A 15,822-nucleotide genomic window follows, 5' to 3' on the forward strand; every position below is an offset into this window, starting at 1 on the left:
CCCAGGATGAGCCACCAGGTGATTAAGCCCTCAGTGTCTATGAAAGAGGGGATCAAAGGTTTTGTCCTTTCATAGATATTAGCATTGATCTCACAGTCCTGTGAAAAGTGCTTATGAGGTCAAGTCTACTGTATGAAGGCGGAGAAAAATGAATAATTACAAAGGACTTGGAGGTATATGGCAGTGGGAGTCATAGTATTTCCCAGGGGCAATTTATGGCCTAATCCTGGATCATCTATGACTCTCAGCAAATCTGTTGCTTGTATATTTCTGGACCTCCTTTCAAAGTGGTGTGATCTTTCCAAAACTGGAATTCCATATTTCCCCATTTGGTGCAACCAATGTTCGATACCTTGATTTAGCGTAACTTGCCTACTTTTCAATTCTATAAGTTAGTAAATAACTTTAGCATAGAGCATCACAAGAAAGGTGTTACTATTTGACAGTAAAACTATTCAGATTATTGTACTGTATACACTTATTCTATCAGGGTTACAGGGAAAGGGTGGGGGAGTGTGATAGCTGAATTGCTCATGCGCAGAACTGGTGCAAACTTGATGTCTGAACAGTCTTCTGTGTTGTAACTAGTCTATGATTTTATTCTAGCTTGAGATCTGGGTGACACCTAAACTTTGGTTGGTTCTGCTATATGTATGTAAACTATTAGGAGTCGTACATTTCTATGTCTGACGTACATCAAAAAATATTTGGAATATGCCAATGAAGGGAGTTGCATTTGACTGGCATAAATTTTCCCAATGAGGCTAATTATTTTCATTTATTGTATGGCAACATGTGTTGTCAGCTAGTTATTGTGATTTAACTAGCTTTCAGGGTTCTTCCATGCAGTAGGTTGTTTAATCCCTAATTGATTGCTTATTCCAGACCTGGTTGATAAAACTAGACTTCAAAATGGCATTGGCAAATAATACCTGATTTTGTCATCTACTGCCAACAAATCACTGAAACTAATTAGTAAATAACTTGACTACTACTGTTTGTGGCTAAGATCAAGTTTATTTATAGAATTTCTAATTGAGTACAATAACAGAATTTTGTGGAAATTTGTCAACATCACAATACTTGTGGACAAAATGTCGATGGATATTTTAATTGGAGAAACTAGTCAACAAAACTCCATCTAAATAGGCTATACTTTGTTTTGTGTATGTTTTTAATATAAGAAATCCCTTTGATTCAATCACTTATTCAATTTATTCATTTTTTTAAAGTCAATTTACATCTTTGCTCTGTGATTTTGCCTCCTTCTTAAAAATGTGTATTAATTATAAAGACTCAATCCCCTATTCTTCAGTCTCCAGCATCAAAATCCAGAAACATAATCACTCCATTCATTTGCAGTAAGCATTTATTATCAATATTATTATCCCACAGAACAAAAATATTTGCATCAACCATTCTCTTGACATCACTTGTGTTGAGATTTCCTTGTCCTATTGTTGTAATTCTTCACTGATGTTAAATGGTCAAGAACTGGGAAAAGTTCAACATGTATTTAACTTAAACCTCATCATATTCTTTATTTTAATATTGAATATTTGTTAGTAGTTATGGACAATACAACAAGATAATATTACTTCAGTTAACTGAACATTTAACTGACTCTTTCAGTTTTAACATTGGTCACTTTGGTTTTATTGTACGATATTATTTTCCATCCGTTCTAAATCTTTCAGCGTTATGGTCTTTTGTTATGAAACCATTTTTTCAGGAACCGTACGTAGCAGTGGGTTAGATATTGTCCTTTTACTTTTGGAATCTGGGTTTAAATCCAGACTAGACTGATTGGATGACATTTTCTTGTGTCTGTTGGCTGTGATTGTCTGGTGTGAATCCGGGCCATGCTTCCTGCCTCCAAGTGGCCGCCTCCAACCCCAGAGCCCTCGCTGCTTCCTGGTCCCCATAATCAGCCTGACATTTTGTTTTAACAATCTTGGCTTCTTTCTGTTTTCCCATGCTCTCTGTTGATTGTGATGTTATTATGGTGTCGCTCCTTTATTTCTCCTGTTTGATTTGGCTCCTGCCGCTGCTGCTGGTGACTCCAGCCAGGTCCGTGCTACTTCTCTCTGATGTCACACATTTTTTTTCAAACACAGTCAGTTGGCTCTGAAAGCAAAATTGGCTGAGTCGCAAAATGTGCATGGGGTAACACCAAACTGACCCTTAGGACCAAACTGATGGCTTATAAGGCTTGTGTTCTCAGCACTTTGCTGTATGTCTGTGAACCATGGGTGACTTACAACCACCAGGAAAAGAAGTTGAATAATTTCCCTCTTTGCGCTACAGCACATTATGGGTATATCCTGGCAAGGCAAAATCCCGAATGCAGCAGTCCTCTCAAAGGCAGAGCTCCCAAAAGTATTGGCACTAAGCAAATAGAGGTGGCTTTGGTGGATCAGGCATGTCTGCCGGATGGAAGAGGTAGTTGGAGCCAGACAACCAGGAGGGGCTCAAGGCTTTGCTTCAAGGATGTTCGCAAGTGTGACATGAAGGCCCAAAATATCAATTCTTGCACTGGGAAGTCACTTGCTGACAAAAGAGGGAAATGACGCCACCTCCTGTGGGCTGGTGTGCACTACCATAATGACCAGTAGCTATAACTGCTTGGTAACAGAAACTAACACCAAAAGCAACAACCTACAATCTTGTGTGGCAGCTTCATGTGCAGCACTTGTGGCAGAACCTGCCTCTCGAGGATTGGCCTTCACAGCCATCAGCAAAGCTGCACCAAATGAAGACCCCCCCCCCAATCTAAACTCTGCCTGTCCATTATCTTATGTAGATGAGAATATCACAACAGTGTGAATCCAGTTCCTGGCAGGCATGAACCTACTACACAAAACTCTCCCAAATTTGGCACTAATTGAGTAATGTAATTTACATTCTAAGGATGATTTACGATTAATTATTTTCTCAGATTCTTGCAATGTCCTTTAGTGAAGGAAATCTGTTGACCTTACCTGGTCTGGCTTATATGTGACTCCAGATCCACAGCAATGTGGTTGACTCTTACATGCCCTCTGAAATGGCCTAGCAAACCACTCAATTGTATCAAACCGCTACAAAGACTCAAAAAAGGAACGAAACCGGACGGACCACCTGACATCGACCTAGGCACTGGAAAGGACAACGGCAAACGCAGCCCTGTCGACCCTGCAAAGTCCTCCTTACTAACATCTGGAGGCTAGTGCCAAAATTGGGAGTGCTGTTTCACAGACTAGTCAAGCACAGCCTAACTTAGTCATCCTCATGGAATCATACCTTGCAAATAATGTCCCAGATTCCACCATCACCATTCCTGGGTGTGTCCTGTCCCACCGGCAAGATAGACCCAGCAGAGGTGGCGGCACAGTGGTATACAGTCGGGAGGGAGTTCCCCTGGGAGTCCTCAACATCGACTCTGGATCCAATGAAGTCTCATGGCATCAGGTCAAACTTGGACAAGGAAACCTCCTGCTGATTACCATGTACTGCCCTCTCTCAGCTGATGAATCAGTGCTCCTCCATGTTGAATACCACTTTGAGGAAGCACTGAGGATGGCAAGGCTGCAGAATGTACTCTGTGTGGGGAACTTCAATGTCCATCACCAAGAGTGGCTTGGTAGCACCACGACTGACCGAGCTGGCTGAGTCCTAAATGCTGCTAGACTGGGTCTGCAACAGGTAGTGAGGGAACTAACAGGAGGGAAAAACATACTTGACCTCATCCTCACCAACATGTCTGCCGCAGTTTCATCTGTCCATCGGTAGGAGTGACTACCTTGCGGAGACGAAGCCTCACTTTCACATTGAGTGTTGTGTGGCATCACCATCTTGCTAAATGGGATAGATTTCAAACATCTAACAACTCAAGACTGGGCATCTATGAGGTGCTGTGGGCTGTCAGCAACAGCAGAATTGTACTCAAACACAATCTGTGACCTCATGGCCTGGCATATCCCCACGCTAGCATTACCATCAAACCAGGGGGTCAACCCTGGTACAATGAAGAGTGCAGGAGGACATGCCAGGAGCAGCACCAGGCATACCTAAAAATGAGGTGTCAACTTGGTGAAGCTGTAACACAGGACTGCTTGCATGCCAAAATAGCATAAGCAGCAAGTGATAGAGCTATACGATCCCACAACCAACGGATCAGATCTAAGCTCTGCAGCCCTGTCACACCCAGTTGTGAATGGTGATGGACAATTAAGCAACTCACTGGAGGAGGAGACTCCACAAATATCCCCATCCTCAATGATGGAGGAGCCCAGCAAGTAAAAGATAAGGCTGAAGCACTTGCAATAATCTTTAGCCAGAAGTGCCGAGTGAATGATCCATTTCGGCCTCCTCCGGAGGTCCCCAGTGTTACAGATGCCAGTCTTCAGCCAATTTGATTCACTCCACGTGATATCAAGAAACGGCTGAAGGCACTGGATACTGCAAAGATTAGGGGCCCTGACATAATTTCAGCAATAGTACTGAAGACTTGTGCTTCAGAGCTTGCCGTACCCCTAGCTAAGCTGTCCCAGTACAGCTGCAACACTGGCATCTACCCAGCTATGTGGAAAATTGCCCAGGTAAGCCCTGTACACAAAAAGCAGGACAAATCCAACCTGGCCAATTACCGCCCCATCAGTCTACTCTTGATCATCAGTAAAGTAATGGAAGGGGTCATCAACAGTGCTATCATGCAGCACTTACTTAGCAATAACCTGCTCACTGATGCCCAGTTTTGGTTCCACCAGGGTCACTCAGCTCCTGACCTCATTACAGCCTTGGTTCAAACATGGACAAAAGATCTGAACTCCCAAGGTGAGGCGAGAATGACTGCCCTTGACATCAAGGCAGCATTGACTGAGTGTGACATCAAGGAGCCCTAGCAAAACTGGAGTCAATGGGAATCAGGGGGAAAACTCTTCACTGGTTGGAGTCATACCTAGCACAAAGGAAGATGGTTGGAAAAACTCAGCAGGTCTGGCAGCATCTGTGGAGAGGAACACAGTTGACGTTTCAAGTCCGTATGACTCTTCATCAGCTTTAATGAAGAGTCATACAGACTTGAAATGTCAACTGTGTTCCTCTCCATAGATGCTGTCAGACCTGCTGAGTTTTTCCAGCTATTTTTGTTTTTGTTTCAGATTTCCAGCATCCGCAGTATTTTGCTTTTAACAAAGGAAGATGGTTGGAGGTCAAAAATCTCAGCTCCAGGACATCACTGCAGTAGTTCCTCAGGGTAGTATCCTAGGCCCAACCATCTTCAACTGCTTCATCAATGATCTTCCTTCCATCATAAGTTTAGAAGTAGGAATGTTCGCTGATGATTGCTCAATGTTCAGCCCCCATCCGCGACTCCTCAGATACTGAAGCAGTCCATGTCCAAATACAGCAAGACTGGGACACAATCCAGGCTTGGGCTGACAAGTGGCAAGAAACATTCGCACCACTCAAGTATCAGGCAATGACCATCTCCAACAAGAGAGAACCCAAATCTCGCCCCTTGATTTTCAATGGCATTACCATCACTGAAACCCCCACTATCAAGATCCTGGGGGTTACCATTGACCAGAAACTGAACCGGACTAGCCATATAAATACTGTGGCTATAAGAGCAAGTCAGGGGCTAGGAATCATGTGACAAGTAACTCACCTCCTGACTCCCCAAAGCCTGTCCACCATCTACAAGGCTCAAGTCAGGAGTGTAATGGAATACTTCCCACTTGCCTAGATGAGTGCAGCTCCCACAGCACTGAAGAAGCTGGACATCGTGCAGGACAAAGCAGCCCACTTGATTGGCACCACATCCACAAACATTCACTCGCTCCACCACCATCGCACAGTATCAGCAGTGTGTGCCATCTACAAGGTGCATGGCAAGAATGCACCAAGGCTCCATAGACAGTACCTTCCAAACTCACAACCACTTGGAAGGACAAGGGCAGCAGATAGATGGGAACACCACCGCCTGGAGGTTTCCCTCCAAGTAACTCACCATCCTGACTTGGAAATATATCGCCATTCCTTCAGTGTCGCTGGGTCAAAATCCTGGAACTCTGTTTCTAACAGCACTTTGGATGTACCTACACCACATGGATTGCAGCAGTTCAAGAAGGCAGCTCACCAGCATCTTCTCAAGGGAAACTAGGGATGGGCAATAAATGCTGGCCGAGCCAGTGAAAGCCACATCCCGTGAATGAATTTTTAATAATGGTGGAAACAATGCTTTGCACCTGCCTGTGCCGTACACAAGCTGGGATGGCTTGATGTTGACTCCAATAATAACTCGGAGCCAGGTAGGAGGGTGGTGGGAATGTATAAAATACCTTGGATAATTTATTTTTTTACTCCTGAGCGCTGGGGACATAACATTTTTGTCTTTTCTGCTGTTTTGGTGAGGATCAGTTAGTTCAGCACAGAGCTGTTGGTGGGGATGAAATTCAGAACAGTATGGTTTGTGTGGTAGTACCATTACTGAACCATTGGGGAGCTCAGCAAATATAATTTGGTTTGTGTTTTACTGTGAGCACCTCTTTTCATAGTGATAGAGCGATATTGAATAGAAGCCAGTGAATAAAATCTGATTTGTGCAGTTCCTTTGGTAATTAAAACTCTTAATATAACATTTCACACATTTACTGTGTAGAGTAACATGTTAAATTTTCCATAGAAGAAAAAGAACTTTAATGGCTCGGATAAGATATTTAATGCACCGTCACTGAAAGATAAATTAGGGAAGATATCCAACCAATTCAAATTAAGCAATGTCAATCTATCACATTGCTTAGTATAATAAAAGAGCAAAATATATGGGTGCTGCAAATCTGAATAAAAACACAAAATTCTGGAAATACTCACTAGGTCCAGCAGCACCTAAGGAAAGGAAACGTTTCAGACTGATGATATTGAAAGGTCATGGATCTGAAATGTTGGGCTGAATTTTTCTGGACCGATGGAGATGGCTCGGAGTATCAGCAACCCACTCCATGCAGGCAGGCAATGAAGCCAACTAAGGCCCCAGGCAAGAGTCCTTTTCTCCCCAGTGCAGCAAATTTTCCAGTGTTGTACTCCGTCCCCCTGCATCCCACTCACCCCCTCAAATCACCTTCCCCACCCCAGAAGGTCCGCCAGTAAACCAAAACTGCCCCAAGGTCAACAGCAGTGCAGCAACTGTCAGGTGAGTATCCTTCCTTGAAAAATGGTACGTGAAATCCCTGCAATTTTAGAATCAATTGGATGGTGTGTGTGTGAGGGGGTCTGGGGGAGGTTGGAAGGGAGGTTAGGGGGAAGTATGAGTGCAGGTTGGGGGGAGGCTAGAGGGAGGTTGAGGGGAGTTGGAATCGGGGTTAGGGGCATGGGAGAGAGGTTAGTGGGGCTGGGGGGACATTAGAGTAGGGGTTTCGGTGAGATTAGAAGCCGGTTGGAGGGGGTGTTGTGGGGGAGATTAGCTACAGAGTTGAATTGTTTTGTAAATGTAGTGATTTCTTTGTAGCCTGTTTCCTAATATCAGTTGATTGCTCTGTGATTAATTATCCTTAGAGAATCAGCATTGGGCTCCCAATTTCGCCATTGTTACAGTCACTCCGCCTAATGCATGCAGATGTAATGAAAGAAAGACAAAACCTACATTTACACAGCACCTTTCATGATGTCCCAAATGCTTTACAGTAAATTAAGTACTTTTGAGCTGTAGTCACTTGTATAATATAGGCAAATGTTATAATATTATCAAATGGCAGAGCAAGCTCAAGAGGGCCAAATGGCCTACTACTCACAATATGTGTGTTCATATGTAATTCTCGGTTGGATGAGATGAACTGGGCTAGAAAGTCTTTGACATCCATAATTATCTTGCATTTAGAGGGTGGAATCCTGGCTGGAGTTATGTCTATTTTCTTGCTAATGAAAACTTACCTTGAGTAAGATTTGTGGGGTGAGATTGCCAGGACGAAAGCGCATAATGGGCTCATGGTGAATCAATAAACTGTTTTACATTTTACATAATTCTCAAGAGTCTGTTCCATTGACTTCTTTTGTCTGCTTACCTATAATCCCACTCTACCTTGGTGCTTTTTATGAGTTTTTTGAGGTTTCAAAATATTGTGATAAAGTTGTGTAGCATAATCAATAATGAAAATATATTGTAGTAAGAAGCAGCAATCAGCAGGGTCTTCAGACTTGCTAATCAAGAAAACACAGATACAATTGTGAACCATTCAGTCTTTGTCCTCTAACCTCTTCAAAGTTGTGTTGCAAAGAGACACCTGAGGGCTCCAATGCTTCTCACTGACAGTGAGGACCTATGTTGTTTAATCATTCCACTTTGTTGCTCAGGAGTTATTTGTTCTTTCTACCCTGTGAGATTACTGATAAAATAGAATCCAATTACACTCCTTGTATGAAATAATTATATTGAATAGTATCATGCACCCAGGCAGAAAAATGCCTTCTTTGACTTCTATAGTATGGAAAATATCTTGTGCAGTTTGTCTGGGTTGCAAGTACTGAATCTTTCCCCTAAATATGAATTTACTGTCACTGTGTTCATATGGTGCAATGTGCAGAATATGTTAATGTGGGCTGAGGCAGTCACCAAAATTAGTGTTATCGTCTGCACAGCGTTATAAATAACTAATGGGATATTTTCCTGCCAAATTAACAATGTTGCACGATGCTGTTAAAGTAAAATTTGTACTTTGCGGTTTGTTTAATAGTCCTGATGGGATCACTTATAGGATGCACACAAATTAACACTGCATTATATCGTTGCGGCTCTTAATATTAATGTCCCATGCTGTACATATATCAGATGATATTTGTAACCAGATGCCAACAATGGACATCATCATTTTACTAGGACCTTTCTGCAATTGTTTGGTGAAACTTAAAAGGGGAAAAAATTATCATGCATGATGGGGGTTGGGGGTGGGGGAAGGAATAAGGGGCCTGGAGACAGAACAATCACTGGGGCAGGGGGCCACAGGTGGTTGAATTAATTAGCTGAATCAGGGTTTCAAGGTGCTCTTCTGGAAGGATCAACTCTCCATCCTGATGCTCCTCTGTCATGAGAGTATAATAATTTTCATATTTTTCTGGTTTATTGTTAAGTAGGTTTATGGGGGTAAGTATAGTTAGGTATGTCTTGTGTGTGATTTAATTACATTTGGAGGCAAGTAGACTGCATGCTTTGAGTCATCAAAAGAAGCTAGGTGTTTGACATGTTATTGTGTAAACATGGATGCTGGTTTAGCATGTAAGGTGTGAAGGAAATTTGCATTTTTAGATAAATGCAGGGAGATTAGGATTTCAAAGTGATCTTAGTCTGTTTACAAATTGCCAGACAAGCAAGCTAAAGAATGTGTTTATTTTCCCTAAGTATTACTGACAATATATAGTGACAACATAAAAGTTTTTATGTTATAAGGGAGATACAGTTTCAAAGATTTATGAAACAATAGAATTTACATATTAAGAAGAGAGAAATGTTTATAAAGGAGAATGAGGCTATGTGTCAGGAGAAAACATTGTGAGATCTAACAGAACTGTGTGAAGTAGCCTTAATGGAGCCTCCAGCATTTGTGCAAAAGCCTGCTGTCTACAGAAACCTAAGCTAGAGAAAGACATTTTGAATTCTACTGTCCAGGGTATTGTGTTAATTTGCTGGATCTGTTTAAAATCTAAAATCTATTTTTGGACTGTTGCCTTAAAGGGGATGTAACTGGTAGTCAGGTTAATTAGGAATTTTAGGAGTTGTTATAGTAGTAATTTGTAGTCCTATGTATTTGCTTGAAATCTTTTGTTAATAGAGATTTTTAAAAATTAAATATTTAAAAGAGTCTTGGTGGACTTATTACTTCTGAATTCAGTGCATGCATCTTGAAATAAATACAAATTGCAAAACTGTTGTGATAGTGCCATAAAGTTTCCCTTGTGGATTTGATCCGCCTGGCACACATCATCTGCCACGATGTAACACCTCCAGTAACTTGTCATGTTTTTCACCACTGAGGAGGGAAGCCTTAATGAACAGTTCCCATTTTGAGGCACCCCCTAGATATTCCTCTTCTCCAGCAATGTTCACTTCTCCTGGTGGGGCTGCTATCTGGACATTGTTGCAGGATCTCCTATCGAGCCTCCCCCTTCACCAGTCTACCTGCCATTTTTAATTGGACAGTGAACCTGAAAGTGGCCAATTAGGGGGTTGCCTCAAGTAAGGTTGCTCTGTCAAGCATGCTGAGGCCATGTGCAGGTTCGGGACACAGATATGGTCCTGACATTGGAGTCCTACACCTGCGAGAAAATTCAGCCCATTAAGTCTGTTGTTATCTCTGCACAAATACTGCCACATAGCTTTGTTTTCTAATAGTGATTTTAGTTGTATCTTGATGCCTGACCCTGTTGTAACTGTACTCGTGAGTAATATTAACAGTATAAGAGAAAGTATATGAAATTGCATAACCCATGCTTAAGCTATTAAATTAACTCGTAAAAATTATCATTGTAATACCAGAAATCCCCATGAGAAATCTCTACTGTAGTGGCCGATCTCTGTCTACGATAGAAGAGTTGGAAGTATCACCTGAACCTTGGCTACTAGGGAGTTCGGATGCCTGTGGACAAATTCCAAAATGAGAGAGGGGCACATCATGGGAATTGTTGTTTTTACCCTGTTCCTGTGGAGCTATAATTTTTAAAAATGTTATTCTTTCATGGGATGTGGGCTTCGCTGGCTAGGCCAGCATGTATTGCCCATCCCTAGTTGCCCTTTAGAATGTGATGGTGAGCTGCCTTGAACCGCTGCCATCCATGTAGTGTAGGTACACCTGCATTGATGTTAGGGAGGGAATTCCAGGATTTTGACCAGCGACAGTGAAGGAACGGTGATATAGTTCCAAATCAGGATGGTGATTAGCTTGGAGGGGAACTTGCAGGTGATGGTGTTCCACATTCACCTGCTGCCCTTGCCCTTCTAGGTGGTAGAGGTCACAGGTTTGGAAGGTTAACAAGAATGCACCATGATAACCCTTGTCACATGACGGATTAGATCAGTAAAGTGGATAGGATTGGAGAAAGTACTGGGAATGAAGGTTGATAAGTCCCTGGGACCTGATATTCTACAACCCAGAAGAGGTAGCTATGGAGATAGTGGATGCATTGGTGATCATTTTCCAAAATTGTATAGATTCTGGAATGGTTCCTGCAGATTGTTACGTTGCAAATGTCAACCCAGTATTTAAGAAAGGAGGGAGAGAGAAAACGGGGAACTACAGACCTGTTAGCCTTACATCAGTAGTAGGGAAAATGCTAGAATCTATTCTAAAGGATGTGATAAATGGACACTTGGATAATAATGATCTGATTGGGCATAGTCAACATGGATTTATGAATGGGAAATCATGTTAGATGAACCTGTTTTTTGAGGATGTTACTAACAGAATTGATAAAGGGCCGGTGGACATAGTATACTTGGATTTTCAGAAGGCTTGTAATAAAGTCCCCTAAAAAAGGTTGGTTAGCAAAATTAAAGCACATTGGATAGGAGGTAATATACTGGCATGGATTAAGGATTGGCTAACAGCAGAAAACAGAGAGTAGGAATAAATGGGTCGTTCTCACATTGGCAAGCTGTAACTTGTGGGGTACCACAAGGATCAGCACTTGGGCCCCAGCTGTTCACAATATATATCAATGATTTGGCTGTGGGGACCAAATGTAATATTTCCAAGTTCATAGATGAGAGAAAGCTAGGTGGGAATGTGTATTATGAGGAAGATGCAAAGAAGCTTCAAGAAGATTTGGACAGACTTAGCGAGTGGGCTAGAACATGGCAGATGAAATATATGGAAAAATGTGAGGTTATCCACTTTGGTAGGAGGAACGGATGTGCTCAGTACTTCTTAAATGATAAGAGAATAGAAAGTGTAGATTCACAAAGGGACCTGGGTCTCCTCGTCAATAAATCACTGAAAGCTAACATGTAGGTGCAGCAAGTAATTAGGAATGTTAATGTTAGCCTTTATTGCAAGAGGATTTGAGTACAGGAATAGTGAAGTCTTGCTTCAATTGCATAGAACCTTTGCATCTGGAATAGTGTGCAGTTTTGGTCTCCTTACCTTAGGAAGGATATTATTGCCACAGAGGGAGTGCAACAAAGGCTCACCAGACTTGTTTTTGGGATGGCGGGACTTTCCTTTGAAGAAAGATTGGGGAAACTGGGCTCTAATCTTATTTGTGGCTAAGTTTTTTTGAATGACAACATTCTAGGTCATCAGGGGTTGGGCTGCACAATCTTTGAAGTTTTGGCCAAGACCAATGTAAATTGTTGAGAGATTTTTTTTGCTGACTTATTAACAATGTTTGATTGTGTGAAACAAATGAAATTCAAAATAAGTCAGAGCTTAAAACTAATTCTTGACTTTTACTTGTAATCTTTTAACTGAAATGAAAGAGGTAATATTTTTAATTGATTCTGTAATTACAGTGGAGGATTGCTGTTTATTGAGTTTTGATGAACACCAATTAAATGTCCTTTAAACACTTAGATGTTTTGAATTTTATAGTAAATATCGAGTTGCATTTGGTCCTGACTTGTCAGCAGTAGATGTGTTTAATAAAATTTTCCTGGTTTCGCTTCTCAATTTTTTAATTAAAAGATTTTAATGAAAGTGTTTTCACTTCCACCAAAATGGATGTGGGACAGAAAATAAATTGTTCTCTGATAAACCAACTTGTGAGATGGCAGGTGCAGGTCTTGAAGAAAGCTGCTGTTTATTTATTAAGCAGCTGCGTCTCATTTTATGTTCCATTGCTATAGCTGTCTGAGGGTGGTGACTTACCAATGCTTCCCAAATTGAGGTTGTTGAATCCATGTCTGATTCTGTATGTGACTGATGTCAACTTAAGAGAATTACATTTGTCTTTGTATGCCTTTAATATCATCTCCATTAGAACTTTGACACTGTCATAGAATATCTATGGCATTAAGCATTTCCTGGCATATCCTGCATTTTGGATATTAGTTTTGTTTAAAATTTTCATCACACAAAGGGGATGTGCAAATGTACTTTAACTGTAAGCTAAATAATTATGTAATTGTGGACAAAAAGCATTTAAGAATCTAGTAAGGAAGCCAAACCCACAAAAAGTGAACATTCCACCTCTAACATTAAGGACAGGCAGCATCCTGTTAGTAGCGAATACCACTCATGTTGCTACTACATAGTAGCAGTGTGAAACAGCTGGCTTCACCTGTTGCTCAAATTTTTGAGATACCTTGCCCTTCCAGGGTAATCTGAGGTAGACTGGGCACTTTTTAGGGCTGAAAATGATGGCCTTAGGCCTGTTCACGAGTTTGCGCATTATACAGTGTGAAATGATCTGATCAGGATAGCCATTATCCCGCAGGATGCCTTTGACGTGCCCTATCTCAGTTCAAACTTGCATGGTGAGCAAATGGCTTGGGCCCTATTCACAAGGTTGCCAATAAGACCAATCTTATAGCACGTGGGACTGTAAGAATCCCAGTGCATATGTTGACCAGTGAAGGTAGGCTTGTGGTAGACCGTGGTAGAGAACCCCTGGAAGATTTCTCAACTAGTATGCCAAAGAAAGGGAGTTCATTAAATATGCATCCCTACAATTAGTCCTGAGCAAAGCTTCTAGTAATTTGAATAAAAAGATTTGATTTTCATTTCAAAATTGTATTCCCAACTCTGCCCTGTTATGTGATCCTGGGAAGTTTTTCTTTTGCAGTTGCCATTTGTGCAAAAATTCCTTTTGTTACTGTAGAGTAACGGGTTACTAGATAGTTATGGTAATGAGTGATGTGGGCCATGACGTAACAATGGCATCAGCAGTCCTGTACTAGAGACTTTATACAGCAGACCAAGCAGGCAGCGCTCAGGAGAGAGGTACCTACTCAGTAGCCCACTTTGTTTCTATTGTACATAGTGTAAATAAACCACTTTGAAGAACCTACCTGAGTCAGGCTACCGTCTTTCTCTCTCTCTCTCTCTCTCTCTCTCTAAGATATACCACGTTGCTAGTAGTCATTTAGCAGTACAGAACTTGAGTATTGCTGAAAAAAAGAGACATTTGTTGTCAAAGCTTTTTGTCTTGCACTCATCAGGATATTTTGGCAAGAACACAAATCCAAGGGAGACAACAAACTTATACTATACGGGAAGAGAGTACTGATTGGTTGGCAAGTGGACTCTGATTGGTAGAGGTGCTGCCATGGAAATGTACCATTTGATGGTGACTGACAATTAACTGCCAAGCATTGTTTGACACTTAAACCAGGCAGCTTGACTCTGGTCAAGGCATTGCCCTGTGGAATGGACCATCACATAGCTGTCACTTATTTTGTTTAGCTGAAACAGGCACAATGTGTGTACATTATCTTTTCCCCTGTGAAGAACAGGGCCCTGTATATTAATATTAATTAAGTAGCTTCCAGTACATGCAAATGCACCACACTGCAAGCTTGACTGATGATCTTAAATTGGTTGTCAGCGTAATTCTTAACACGCTGAGGATTATTTAGCAAATGTTGTCCAATTGCAGAATCACATCTGATGTTGGACACCGTGTTTTGAGTTTTTCAAGCACGGGCTGGTTGAGCATGGTCTGTACCTTTCCCATTGTGAACAGTGGAAGAGACATGCTGTTTGATTTGATCTGCCAGTCCTTGGGACTTACAGCCTACATATCTAGCATCACACTGGCATTGAAATTCATATACCACTTTACATATTTCTGTGAGAGGCAGAATTTTTTTTGGCTTGATGGTAGCATCCTGTTAGTGGCGAATACCACTCATGGTGCTACTGCATAGTAGCAGCATGAAACAGCTAGCTTCACCTGTTGCTCAAATTTTTGAGACACCTTGCCCTTCCAGGGTAATCTGAGGTAGACTAGGCACTTTTTAGGGCTGAAAGTGATGGCCTTAGGCCTGTTCATGAGTTTGTGCAATATACAGTGTGAAATGATCTGATCAGGATAGCCATTATTCCGCAGGATGCCTTTGATGTGCTTTATTTCAGTTCAAGTTTGCATGGTGAGGAAATGGCTTGGGCCCTATTCACGAGGTTGCCAATAAGGCCAATCTTATAGTACAAAAACAGAATTACCTGGAAAAACTCAGCAGGTCTGGCAGCATCGGCGGAGAAGAAAAGAGTTGACGTTTCGAGTCCTCATGACCCTTCGACAGAACTTGAGTGAGTCCAGGAAAGGGGTGAAGTATAAGCTGGTTTAAGGTGTGTGTGAAGGGGGGGGGGGTTTGAGTGGGGGGAGAGAGAGAGAAGTGGAGGGGGTTGGTGTGGTTGTAGGGACAAACAAGCAGTAATAGAAGCAGATCATCAAAAGATGTCACAAACAACAGAACAAAAGAACACATCGGTGTTTAAGTTGGTGATATTATCTAAACGAATGTGCTAATTAAGAATGGATGGTAGGGCACTCAAGGTATAGCTCTAGTGGGAGTGGGGAGAGCATAAAAGATTTTAAAATATTTAAAAATAATGGAAATAGGTGGGAAGAGAAAAATCTATATAATTTATTGGAAAAAGCAAAAGGAAGGGGGAAACAGAAAGGGGGTGGGGATGGAGGAGGGAGCTCAAGACCTAAAGTTGTTGAATTCAATATTCAGTCCGGAAGGCTGTAAAGTGCCTAGTCGGAAGATGAGGTGTTGTTCCTCCAGTTTGCGTTGGGCTTCACTGGAACAATGCAGCAAGCCAAGGACAGACATGTGGGCAAGAGAGCAGGGTGGAGTGTTAAAATGGCAAGCGACAAGGAGGTTTGGGTCATTCTTGCGCACAGACCGCA

This window comes from Carcharodon carcharias, chromosome 7, assembly GCF_017639515.1.
Source record: "Carcharodon carcharias isolate sCarCar2 chromosome 7, sCarCar2.pri, whole genome shotgun sequence".
Taxonomy (NCBI): domain Eukaryota; kingdom Metazoa; phylum Chordata; class Chondrichthyes; order Lamniformes; family Lamnidae; genus Carcharodon; species Carcharodon carcharias.